Genomic DNA, 13801 nt, shown 5'->3' with positions numbered 1-13801 from the left:
TTACTAGACCATGATGAACCTACGAACTATGAGGAAGCGATGATGAGCCTAGATTCCGCGAAATGGCTTGAGGCCATAAAATCTGAGATAGAATCCATGTATGAGAACAAAGTGTGGACTTTGGTGGACTTGCCCGATGATCGGCAAGCCATTGAGAATAAATGGATCTTCAAGAGGAAGATGGACGCTGATAGTAGTGTTACTATCTACAAAGCTCGACTTGTCGAAAAGGGTTTTTGACAAAGTTCAAGGTGTTGACTACGATAAGATTTTCTTACTCGCATCGATGCTTAAAGTCTGTCAGAATCATGTTAGCAATTGCCACATTTTATGAAATCTGACAAATGGATGTCAAAACTGCATTCCTTAATGGATTTATTAAGAAGAGTTGTATATGGTACAACCAGAAGGTTTTGTCAATCCTAAAGGTGCTAACAAAATGTGCAAGCTCCAGCGATCCATCTATGGACTGGTGCAGGCATCTCGGAGTTGGAATATACACTTTGATGAGTTGATCAAAGCATGTAGTTTTATACAGACTTGCGGTGAAGCCTGTATTTACAAGAAAGTGAGTGGGAGCATTACAACCTTTCTAATAAGTATATGTGAATGACATATTGTTAATCGGAAATGATGTAGAATTTTCTGGAAAGCATAAAGGAGTGTTTGAAAGGAGTTTTTCAAAGAAAGACCTCGGTGAAGCTGCTTACATATTGAGCATCAAGATCTATAGAGATAGATCAAGATGCTTGATAAGTTTTTTTTTCAATGAGTATATACCTTGACAAGATTTTGAAGTAGTTCAAAATGGAACAGTCAAAGAAGGAGTTCTTGCCTATGTTGCAAGGTGTGAAGTTGAGTAAAGACTCAAAACCCGACCACGGCAGAAAATAGAAAGAGAATGAAAAGTCATTCCCTATGCCTCAGTCATAGGTTCTATAAAGTATGCTATGCTGTGTACCAAACCTATTGTGTACCTTGCCATGAGTTTAGCAAGGGGGTACAATATTGATCCAGGAGTGGATCACTGTGAGGGAGTCCTGGATTACTGTGATGCCTCGAGACCGACGCTCCATATGCCTTCCCAGTTGCCTTCCATGTTTTGCATGTCAGCCATGTGTTTTAATTGTTTGTTGCATTTCATCATCGCATCATTCACATTGCACCGGAAATCCGTTGCCGTCATTTTTCAAACACTTGCTTTCGCTCGTCGTTGCCGTTTCTCCCTTTGCCTTCATCACCTTCCCTCGGACCGCTTTGCCTTCGTTGACCGTTCCAGACCTGTCGGGGATATACCCCGCGGAGTAATCCGGCCGGAAGTATAACCCGGCCGGTCTTGGCGATTCACCGGCGACCCGCAGCGACCAGACGGTTTACAAGCAACCTAACTGAATATTATGATTCACTGGTAACCCGGCGGGCGGGACAATCGGATGACAAGGCCCAAGGCCCAGAAGGCCGGTTCATGTTATGGTGGGCCGGTTTAAGAGGAAAGGTGTGAGGAATATTTATCTTACAAGGAGTTAAGACCTGGACTTGTATCCGGTTTGTATTAGAAGGTAGACTAGTCCTAATCCTAGTAAGACTCCACATGTAGCCCTCCCCTTCAACATATATAAGGAGGGGCAGGGCACCTCAAGAGGGACATGTTTTTCACAAGTTATGTTTAGACAAACAAGTCTATAGCTCTCGAGATAGAGCACCCTTGTAATCATGATCATCATCATCAATATCAATGAAGAAGGATGTAGGCTTTTACCTCCACCGTGAGGGGCCAAACCTGGGTAAAACCTCGCGTCTCTCGTCCCGCTCAACCCCTCTCAAGCTACCACATAGATGCATTGGCCTCACGACTAAGTCCTCATAACTAGGACATTTGTCGTGACAATTCCACGACAGTTGGCGCCCACCGTGGGGCCTGCGCACGATGGTGTTGAGTTCTTAGAGGGAGATCTTTAAGGAACGAGAAGCTCGCGATTGCCAGATGAATAAGAGTTGGCGCGAAATTCAGGGATTGAGGAGATTGCAACCTGAGTAAATAAGGAAGAGTCGGTGCGGAACAATCATGCAAGATAACCCAGCATGGGACGAAACTTGGTCAGAGTCGGCAAATTCACCATGTTATGTTCCGAATTATGATTAATCTTGGGGCTTGATGTACGACGAGGTTCTGGTCCAAGAGAAACTAGAGTTGCATTGGATACACTGCCGCAAAGTTGCCAAGTTGATATGACCGACACGCGATCCATTCTAAAGCCATAACGAATTTTTTGGAGCGGTGATGTGTGTTGCTGAGACCGACTGGATGTCCATTACGCGCCGCCAAAAACCTGATGCTACAACACGTAACTTCCGTCCAAAATAGTCGGGTTACAGGAGCGCTTCAAGTCCCGATGGAGGAGTACTACTTTTCTTCCCAAAGATGGTTTGATTGTTTCTAGCTCGTATGGTCAAAACCGACGCTCAACGGAAGCCTCTATAACTGTTTGTACTACTGTTTTTGGCTCAATCTTCCGTTGTTATGTGCACACCTAGCCAACACAGCGGCATATATGGTCAATTTACAAAGAATCAGTCAAAGTTGCGTCTGAGATGGGCTGGCACAAGAATCCAAGGTCCAGACAAATTTCCGCTGCCCCGCTGTTTCAAAAACGCTCAAGGACATAGGTTCCCAGGATAACACCGAAAGTGGCCACGATTCAGAAAGCGGCCACGATCCAGATTCCAACACTGTTGCATGGCATGGATCCTTAGGCTAAAAAACCTCATGTATGTGGACCAGCAATTGAAAATTACTGATCCACTGTGGTCCTTTGTTGAGTCACTGGCGCTGACCATCCTTCGCTGATGTCCGCCGCCGGGTTGAGCCGGTTTTGCCGCCACCAAGTTCCCTCATCGGCGCGTCGAGCCGCCCCGGCTATGCCGCCTCGCCTCGTTTCCATATCGCCGCGAGCTGCTTCCGCGTAGACCGAGTCAACCCCGCACGAACCAAACTGCTGGCCGCTGCTGCTGTCTGTGCTCTGCTGTGAGCTGCCCTTGCTAAAACGCCCGCGCCACGATGAGCCGCCGCGCCAAAGGCCTGCTTCAGTCGCTACCTCCATCGTTGCGGCGACATCAGTTCACAAGGAAGTACATTGACCAAGTCCAAATGCTAGTTACAAAAGACAAAAAAACTGAGGAGAAAATTTCCATCTGCAGCAGCCTACAACACCTGTTCACATGGATAGCTAGCCCGGTTTGGCCTTGCTTCCATTTCAAGTGGCCGCCTTGGGCTGCTGTGTTGAACTACCGTCGCGGCCGCACTTGTTGCCTGCGCCATCGATCCAACAAACTTGTTAACATGCGCTGTGTCGTTTCCAACGCGCTGAGTCGCCGGCAACTGTCTGAGCCGCCACCCCAGTTTTCCCTCTGCTTCCGCGGCGCCTTCAGCCGATGCTTTCGTTGTGGCCGGTCCTGAGTCGCCACATTGCTTCAAACCGCCCTTCCGTCTGTGTGGGCCACCTTTGAGCCTCCAGGGGCCATCTTGAGTCACCGGGGCTATATACGGTTCATTGGTCGTCCAAACAAATCAGGTGATATCCATCTGACTCTATTTTATTAACACATATTGTTTCCATCATAGAACAATTACTTTGATCTATGTATTTTTATATACAGGACAATCATTCACTACAAACATGGTTTATATCATGGGTATGGAGCACTGGCTGATAATATTCCGTCCGGCGATACATTCTTTGGGCCGTCCATGACGGAAAAACCATGGTAGAAGCGAGGGCGCGGAAAATATCGAGGAATTCCCGGTTACGGTGGGTGGTCGGGGGCCGAGCGATGCGCGTTTCTCTCGTACACATACGCGCGTGGGAGCGAGGCATTGGGATCTAATTGAACCCGAGCGAGGCGTTGGGCTCTAACTGAACCCAAGCGATCGCACTTTAGGCTACGCGGTACACTGAACCCGAGCGATCGATCGATCCCTTGCTGTTAACTGAAGCCAAGTGATTCCTTCGGTACTGCTGCTAACAGAAGCCGATCGATGCTGCCTCTGGATGAACAGTGAGCGTTGTTAGGGGGTTTGGATGAACAGTTCCCGGTGGGGGTTGGATGAACAGGAACCCGTGGTAGTAGAGGTCGTTGCTGCTGGATGAACAGTACCCCGATCGATCGAGCCGGTGGATGAACAGGACCCCATGGAGGGCTGGATGAATAGGACCCCGTGGAGGGCTGTTTGAACATTTGCCGATGGAGGGCTGGTTGAACAGTAGCCGATGGAGGGCTAGATGAACAGTAGCCCGTGTAGGGGTGGTTGAATAGGACCCCGTGGAGAGGGCTGGTTGAACAGTAGCCGGTGGAGGCTGGATGAACAGGAGCCTATGGATGAACAGTCATAGGTGGAGGCTGGAGGAGGTCGACAGTGGATGAACAGTAGCCCATGGAGGCTAGAGGAGGTCAACAGTGGAGATGAACAGTATCTCGTGGAGTCCTGCTTTGCGGTACGCCACACCCCCCCTGATGAACAGGACCCCCGTTTCGACCGTAGCGCTTCAACACAAGTCCGTTTCCTCTGTTTTACGGTACGCCACACCCTCCCGGTCAACAGGACCCCCTTTCGACCATAGGAGGTCCAACAGAAGTCCGTTCCTTCGTTTTGCGGTATGCCAGACCCCTCCCGATGAACAGGGTCCGGTTTTCACCATGGCCGGTCGAACACAAGACCGTTTCCTCCGTTCTGCGGTATGCAAGGCCTCGTTTCCATCGTCTGTTCCATCCAAGCCGGTTGGCTCCCGATGAACAGCATGCGTTCTGTTTCCTCCCGATGAACACGATGCATTCTGTTGCCTCCCCATGAACACGACGACGACGCAGTTTCTCCGTTCCGACCCAGCCATGTACACGAGCCCTGGCCGTACGTATGCGCGAGTAGGCGTTCGAGACCCCACCCTTATGTATGTATGTGGCTGTATTTACTTTCTTGCACCCTAGACACTGTACGTACGTGTACATGTTACGTGCGCGCCTCTACTACCACACATGCGCGCCTCTACATTGACCAGTATGTACGTACACGTTCATGACCAGAATGACAACGCTACGTATGCTTCGACCGGGTGGGTCCCGACTGTCAGGCACTTCCTTGCATGCGAAGATGTAGCTGGTGGGTCCCAGCAGTCAGGGGAGAAAACATTACTTTTCAGGGTAAAAAGGACGCAGTTGGATGCATGTGTCCATGGGGGTGGTGCGTCCCCACTGTCAGCCTCTCACGTGCAGTCATCTTCCAATGACTCTCGGTTGTTGACCACGTTGACCACACCGTGCCGAGCACACCAAGGCCGGTGGACGATGGCGAGGCCCCAGACTGGAAGAACCCGGAGATGGGGAAGATGCGGTAGTGGAGTCGCACATGGAGAGGAGTGGGAAACTTGACTGGTTCGGGTGCGCGGCAGCACTGCCTCGGTGCCGCCCACAGGAGATAGGAGCAAGAACAGAGGTTGAAGAAGGAGCACGGTTGTTGGATTAACATCCAATGGTCCAGCTGCTAGAATCATTTGTTGATTAAGTTGACAAAGCCCTGCGTACACGTCCGCTTAGTAGGCCCACAAGTCAGCCACCAAATCTGACGGGTCCCAGCTGTCAACGGGAGGAATAATTTTTTTTCACATAAGGAGGCACTTCCTTCCATGCGAAGATACAGCCGGTGGGTCCTAGCTGTCAGGGGGAGGAAACCTTTTTTTAGCTTAATAAGGAGGAACTTTCCTTGTGTGCGACCATGGACCTTGTGGGTTCCAACCGTCAGGCTCTCCACGTACAGTCCTCTTCCAATGACTCTCGTTTGTTGACCATGCCGCACCGAGCGCAGCGAGGCGGTGGACGACGGTGAGGCCCCGGACGGGAAAGACCCGGAGATGGGAAGACGCGACAGTGGAGTCATAGATTGAGACGAGGAGAAGGGTTATAACTGGTTCTGGTGCGGTGTGGGGCTGTAGTCGGTGGAGAATAACAGGAGGTGTGGAGGGGTGGAGTGATAGCCTGGCCGGCGGTGGGATAGCGCTTCGCAGCGATGCGTGCTAAGCAGAGCCGCTAGCCGCCGGAGGCCGGACCAGGAGGTCTCGGCGATGCTGGAGGAGGAAGACGAGAGATTGAAGATGCATGCCGGCTGTTGGATATAAATCCAATGGTTATGGATGTCATAATCATTTGTTGACCAAGTTGACAACGCCCTGCGTAGGCTTCGACCTATTGGCCCACATGCCAGCCTGCACAAATGTGGCATATATTTAACCCATGTTTTGTCCATTTGCTGGGCTGGGTGAACAAATAATTTCGCGTAAATGTGGCCCATTTATATTTTCTAACAAATCCCAGCCCATTTGCACTTTCTTGAAATACATGAATTACCTGGGCTTGTTCTATATATAATGTTAGGTTAGAAGGAGCAATTAATGTCAAAAAAATAAACCAGAGTGACGCATTTTTATATATAAAATTAACAAATTAGCAAGTTGTTACTCAAAATAAAAATGAGCGCATTATTATTACATTGGTCCTTAAAATCTTCGCAAGCTTTTGTACGCAATTACCAGGATTTTCCTTGCCCGTGAGTCAAAAACAACCAGGATTTTCCTTCCCAACTTCCATTAAACATTTACTTTTATAAGTAAATAACACATGGGATGTTTTTATAATGTATATATAAGTCTCTACAAAATATATGATAATAGTAATAATATAAACATATATAATGTGGTTAGAAGGGAAAACATAAATTGGAGACAACATTATTATTCTTATATATAGATAAATAGAACAGAGATCTGCATTTTATTAAGAAAAATACATTGGTGTGCTGATCTTTAAGAAAAAGCCCATAGGCCGGTATGGACCTCAAAAAATAAGTTGAAACAACTGTCTTCGTATGTCGTGGGCTACGCATGTTAAAAAACAAAACCTAGGCCTAGCTGATACTTGTTCGCCCTCTGGAAAAAATGATACCAACTAGATCCCCGAGCGAACTGGATTAAAGAGGGGGCCGGCGGCGCGACTGAAGAAGCACATCAGGAGCGATTTTTTTCTTCAGTGGATGGCTCTCGATGGCATTTTTTTACTTGCCTCTGCACCATACAACTTGTACTTTTAGCCTCCTAGTCCATGGTGGACCAGCAGCCCATTTGCTGGGCGGGCCAACCTACAGAAACCAACACTCGATTTTTCATCAAGCCCAAAAAACAACGCAGTACTATGTTTGTTCTGAGGCCGAAAACATTACGACAGGGGTTGAGCGGGGGAGGGGGAAGACAAAGCAAAAAGATTAAAAAGAGCTGATGCACCGTTGCTACCCTAACAAAGCAGGTGCAATTCTTCTCGGGAAGAAGGTGTGCCGTTGACACCCATACGTCCCAAATCCCACAGTAGGCATACTAACAAGTTCATAGACAAGTACAACAAAAAAGGTAAACATTCATGTCAAACTCAGGTTCACAGGCCACGTTCATATTCATAGCCAACATTCACAATCAACAACTCAAAAGATTCATATATACACAAGTTCAACATGTCTATGCATCCAAATGATTGATAGATCACACGACAATATTCATAGATAATTCATAAAAAGATTTAGATATACACATGTTCAGTATGTTTATGCATCCAAATGATTGAGATCACAGCCAATATCATCCATGGATGAACTTTAATTACCTAGGGTATAGACTGGTAAATGTGGTTCAGTCGGAGGTACTTCTTGCTAAAATTAATGCTTGTACGAGTAAACTTTCGAGTACATAAGAGGCAGCACAGACAAGCTGAACTTTCCTTGTAGGTTTATCCTCAAATAGTGGCCTCGTGCCGAGGGAGGTTTGAGCAACTTGGCCACTACTTTCATCCAACTAGTTTGATGGCTCATCTTGGTCATGTAGCTCACCAAAATTCTACATTGCAGACAAGAAAGGAGGCGGTTGAGAAAATGAACTACCCAAATTTTTTGTGCAGTTCAACTGAAATGGAGCATCCCTGGCGTGTAGACTGATTAAGTGCCAGATGAATATACGCGTCAACCAACTTGTCTGGAATCTTTAGAGTCCATGCCATACAGTTCGCTACCATATGTGTCGATAACCAAAAGGCACAAGTTGGGACCAAAGACTGGACTGTGTTTTTCTGGGCTATGCGCCAAGCAATATTTTTGGCGTTCACTCTCCTAATACTTGGAATTTGATAACTGGTTGACGCCGATTGATACTCGAATGAATATAGGCACTTCTTCTTGTCAACATCGATGCTTGTATGAGTGAACTTTGGAGTACATAGGAGCAACATAAGTACCTGTCCATCTGATCTTCTTGTGTAGTTCTACCAAAATCACCCAACGTAATGATTTGACTGCGAGTTCAGGCTCCAAGTTACCCCTTTATGAAATCAACAAACAGTAGCACAATACAAAATTACCAATACATATGACAAGCATAATAATCAGGATAAAGACCAGTACCAACCTGTGTGAGGTAGCATATCAATTACTATTTCCTTTGACTGGAAGTTGAGATAAGCCAAGCGACTGATGATAACCCACAAGTATAGGGGATCACAATAGTTTTCGAGGGTAGAGTATTCAACCCAAATTTATTGATTCGACACAAGGGGAGCCAAAGAATATTCTCAAGTATTAGCAGCTGAGTTGTCAATTCAACCATACCTATAAATTTAATATCTGCAGCGAAGTACTTAGTACCAAAGTAGTATGATAGTAGCGGTAAGGTAGCAAAAGTAATAGTTTTGGTTTTATAGTGATTGTAACAGTAACAACGGAAAAGTAACTAAGCAAATATCAATATGTGAAAAGCTCGTAGGCATTGGATCAATGATGGATAATTATATCGGATGCGACTCCTCATGCAATAGTTATAACATAGGGTGACACAGAACTAGCTCCAGTTCATCAATGTAATGTATGCATGTATTCTGAATATAGTCATACGTGCTTATGGAAAAGAACTTGCATGACATCTTTTGTCCTACCCTCCCGTGGCAGCGGGGTCCTATTGGAAACTAAGGGATATTAAGGCCTCCTTTTAATAGAGTACCGGACCAAAGCATTAACACATAGTGAATACATGAACTCCTCAAACTACGGCCATCACCGGTAAGTATCCCGATTATTGTCACTTCGGGGTTAACGGATCATAACACATAATAGGTGACTATAGACTTGCAAGATAGCATCAAGAACTCACATATATTCATGAAAACATAATAGGTTCAGATCTAAAATCATGGCACTCGGGCCCTAGTGACAAGCATTAAGCATAGCAAAGTCATATAAACATCAATCTCAGACCATAATGGATACTAGGGATCAAACCTAACAAAACTAACTAGATTACATGATAAATCTCATCCAACCCATCACCGTCCAGCAAGCCTATGATGGAATTACTCACGCACGGTGGTGAGCATCATGAAATTGGTGATGGAGGAAGGTTGATGATGACGATGGCGACGGATTCCCCTCTCTGGAGCCCGGAACGGACTCCAGATCATCCCTCCCGAGAGAGATTTGGGCTTGGCGACGGCTCTATATCGTAAAACGCGATGAATCCTTCTCTTTTATTTTTTTCTCCTCGAACACGAATATATGGAGTTGGAGTTGAGGTCGAAGGAGCACCAGGGGGCCCACGAGGCAGGGGGGTTGGCGCGCCCCCACCCTAGTGGATAGGTTGTGGGCCCCATGTTCTTGATTCTTTCGCCAATATTTTTTATATATTCCAAAAATATTCTACGTTGATTTTTAGGTCATTCCAAGAACTTTTATTTCTGCACAAAAATAACACCATGGCAATTCTGCTAAAAACAGCATCAGTCCGGGTTAGTTGCATTCAAATTATGCAAGTTAGAGTCCAAAATAAGGGCAAAAGTGTTTGGAAAAGTAGATACATTGGATACGTATCAACTCCCCCAAGCTTAAACCTTTGCTTGTCATCAAGCAATTCAGTTCACAAACTGAAAGTGATAAAGAAAAACTTTTACAAACTTTGTTTGCTCTTGTTGTTGTAAATATGTAAAGCCAACATTCAAGTTTTTAGCAAAGATTATGAACTAACCATATTCACGATAACATTTAGGTCTCATGTTTACTCATATCAATGGCATAATCAACTAGCGAGCAATAATAATAAATCTTGGATGACAACACTTTCTCAAAACAATCATAATATGATATAACAAGATGGTATCTCGCTAGCCCTTTCTAAGACCTCAAAACATAAATGAAGAGCACCCATGAAGATCAAGGGCTGACTGGAAATTGTAATTCATGGTAAAAGAGATCCAATCACAGTCATACTCAATGTAAACTAATAATAATACATGCAAATGAAAGTGGTGCTCTCCAACTGGTGCCTTTTAATAAGAGGGTGATGACTCAACATAAAAGTAAATGGATAAGCCCTTCGTAGAGGGAAGCAGGGATTTGTAGAGGTGCCAGAGCTCGGTTTTGAAATAGAGATGAATAATATTTTGAGCGGTATACTTTCATTGTCAACATAACAACCGAGAGATCTCGATATCTTCCATGCTACACATTATAGGCGGTTCCCAACCAGAATGGTAAAGTTTATACCCCCCCCCCCCACCACCAACAAGCATCAATCCATGGCTTGCCCGAAAAACCGAGTGCCTCCAACTAACAACAATCCTGGGGGAGTTTTGTTTGCAATTATTTTGATTTGATTTGAGCATGGGACTGGGCATCCCGGTGACCAGCCATTTTCTCATGAATGAGGAGCGGAGTCCACTCCTCTTGAGAATAAGCCGCCTAGCATGGAAGATATATACAACCCTAGTTGATACATGAGCTATTCGAGCATACAAAACAAAATTTTTATTTGAAGGTTTAGAGTTTGGCACATACAAATTTACTTGGAATGGCAGGTAGATACCGCATATAGGAAGGTATGGTGGACTCATATGGAACAACTTTGGGGTTTATGGAATTGGATGCACAAGTAGTATTCCCACTTAGTACAAGTGAAGGCTAGAAAGAGACTGGGAAGCGACCAGCTAGGGAGCGACAACAATCATGAACATGCTTTAAAATTAATCAACACTGAATACAAGCATGAGTAGGATATAATTCACCATGAACATAAATATCATGGAGGCTATGTTGATTTTGTTTCAACTACATGCGTGAACATGTGCCAAGTCAAGCCACTCGAATCGTTCAAAGGAGCATACCACCTATCATACCACATCACAACCATTATAGACTCCTATAATAGCATGTTGGCACGCAAGGCAAACCATTATAGACTCCTAGCTACTTAAGCATGGCATGAGAAACTACAATCTCTAATTGTCATTGCAAACATGTCTCATTCATAATAGGCTGAATCAGGAACAATGAACTAATCATATTTACAAAAACAAGAGAGGTCGATTTCATAACAGGTTCTCTCATCTCAATCAATCCATCATATATCGTCATTATTGCCTTTCACTTGCACAACTGAACGGTGTGAATAATAATAATAGTGCACGTGCATTGGACTAAGCTGGAATGTGCAAGCATTCAATACAAGGTTGAAGACAAGGTAATATGGGCTCTTTGTTAGATCAACAATAATGCATATGAGAGCCACTCAACATTTTCATCGTGGTCTTCTCCTCTCGACCCCCAAAGAAAAGAAAAGAAACAAAATTATTTACACGAGAAAGCTCCCAACAAGCAAAAGAAGAATGAGAAATCTTTTAGGGTTTTATTTTAATTATCACTACTACAAGCATGGAAAGTAAACTAGTTAAAAGCTACAACTAATTTTTTGGTTTTTTTATTAAGGTTTTTCAAACACACAAGAAGAAAGATTAAAAAGAAAATAAACTAGCATGGATATTACAATGAAAAAGTATGAGCACCGACAACTGGCATGAGTGTGTGAACATGAATGTAATGTCGGTGAGAAATGCGTACTCCCCCAAGCTTAGGCTTTTGGCCTAAGTTGGTCTATGGCCACGGCTGGCCTGGTGGAAATCGAAAGCTGTAACTGGGGTCGTATTGGGATGCAGCTGCTATTGCCTCACGAGCTGCAGCTTGGAGGCGGGCGGCCTCCGTCCTCCTCTCGTACTCGTTCGCCTCCTCCCTGGTTATAACATATCTCCCTTTTGTCTGAAAATCAAAGAAAGCAGGAGCAGGGAGAGCAAAATGGATGGTGCGCCGTCTGTCAAAGATTATTATGTACTGGAGGAACTGATCATTCCTCTCAACAAACTGATGGCGAACCATAGCATTATAATCTAGATAAGCAGGAGGCAACTCAATATCACCCCCATGTATGGGTATATCAAGAAAGTTAGCTACACGAGTTGCATAAATTCCACCAAAAAAACTCCAGTTAAACCATTAAGTTGCAACCTATGTGTAACAATAGCCCCCAAGTTGTATTGTTTATCTCCAAATACAACACTCTTGAGAACACTAAGATCTGGAACACACATATGACATGCCTCATCCTTACCGTTTATGCATCTACCTATACATAGAGAAAAATTATGTATGGCAGGAAAATGAATGCTCCCTATGGTAGCTTGTGTTATTTCTCTAGATTCCCCCACAGTGATACTAGCAAGAAATTCTTTAAATTCAGATTTGCGAGGTTCACTAGCACTACCCCACCGCGGGAGTTTACAAGCAGTATTAAAATCCTCTAAGTCCATGGTATAAGATTTATCATAAAGATCAAATAGGACATTGTGAGAATTGCGCAAAGATGTAAATTTAAACCTTCTCACTAATGAATCAGTTAAATAAAGGTATTGTCGGCACTTATCTGACACGAAGCTCTCAAGATCAGTGTTGCGCACATATACGTCAAATTCTTCCTTGATGCCTGCCTGGACCATGAAATCTTATGACGGCCATTCACAAGGACGCACTTGATCCTCCCTTGGTAGTTCATTGTCCGGCTCGCGTATTGCGGGCCTTGGGCCTTGCTTCCTTACGAAACCACCTTGGTACATTTTCCTAAACATATTTCTTCCTGTGAAAGATTTCTAAAATTTTTAGTGACTAAAAATAAAAGTGAACCAAACTCAAGAAAATTGATAGCAACTACTCTTACAAGTGCCTAGAGGCTATATCATGCATTAAAACTACTTTTGACCACATAAATTTGACATGCAAGCTCAAGAACAGGGCCACCTAAGCAGCAAAAATTTGCAATAAATACATCACTAGAACAAAAACTAATTGCACCATTGGAGGAGTCACATACCGAAGAACAATCCCGCAAAGTAGTTTTGTGAATGGAGCTTTGAGCAAGGAGATCGAAAATGGCAGCAAGATGAGCTAGAAGTCGGGTTTGAGCTGGTGGGTGATTTTTTCTGGAGGAAGACAAAGTGTGTGGGTGCAAGAATAAGTGGAGGGGACCCACGTGAGGTCCACGAGGCAGGGGGCGCACCCAGGGGGGTAGGGCACACCCTCCACCCTCGTGGGCACAAGGTGGGTCCCCCTGATGTGTTCTCAGTGCCAAAAATTCTTAAATATTCTGGAAAAAATCATATTAAATTTTCAGGGCATTTGGAGAACTTTTATTTTCGGGGTACTTTTTATTGCAAGGATAATTCAAAAAACAGACGAAAAATACTATTTTCACTTTATTTAATATAAATAACAGAAAGTAAAAAGAGGGTACACAGAGTTGTGCTTTCTAACTTCATCCATCTCATGCTCATCAAAAGGAATCCACTAACAAGGTTGATCAAGTCTTGTTAACAAACTCATTCCGGATTGCATGAAACTGGAGAAATT

Source organism: Triticum aestivum, chromosome 7A, assembly GCF_018294505.1.
Source record: "Triticum aestivum cultivar Chinese Spring chromosome 7A, IWGSC CS RefSeq v2.1, whole genome shotgun sequence".
In the NCBI taxonomy this organism is placed as follows: Eukaryota; Viridiplantae; Streptophyta; class Magnoliopsida; order Poales; family Poaceae; genus Triticum; species Triticum aestivum.
This window is presented reverse-complemented; position numbering follows the sequence as displayed.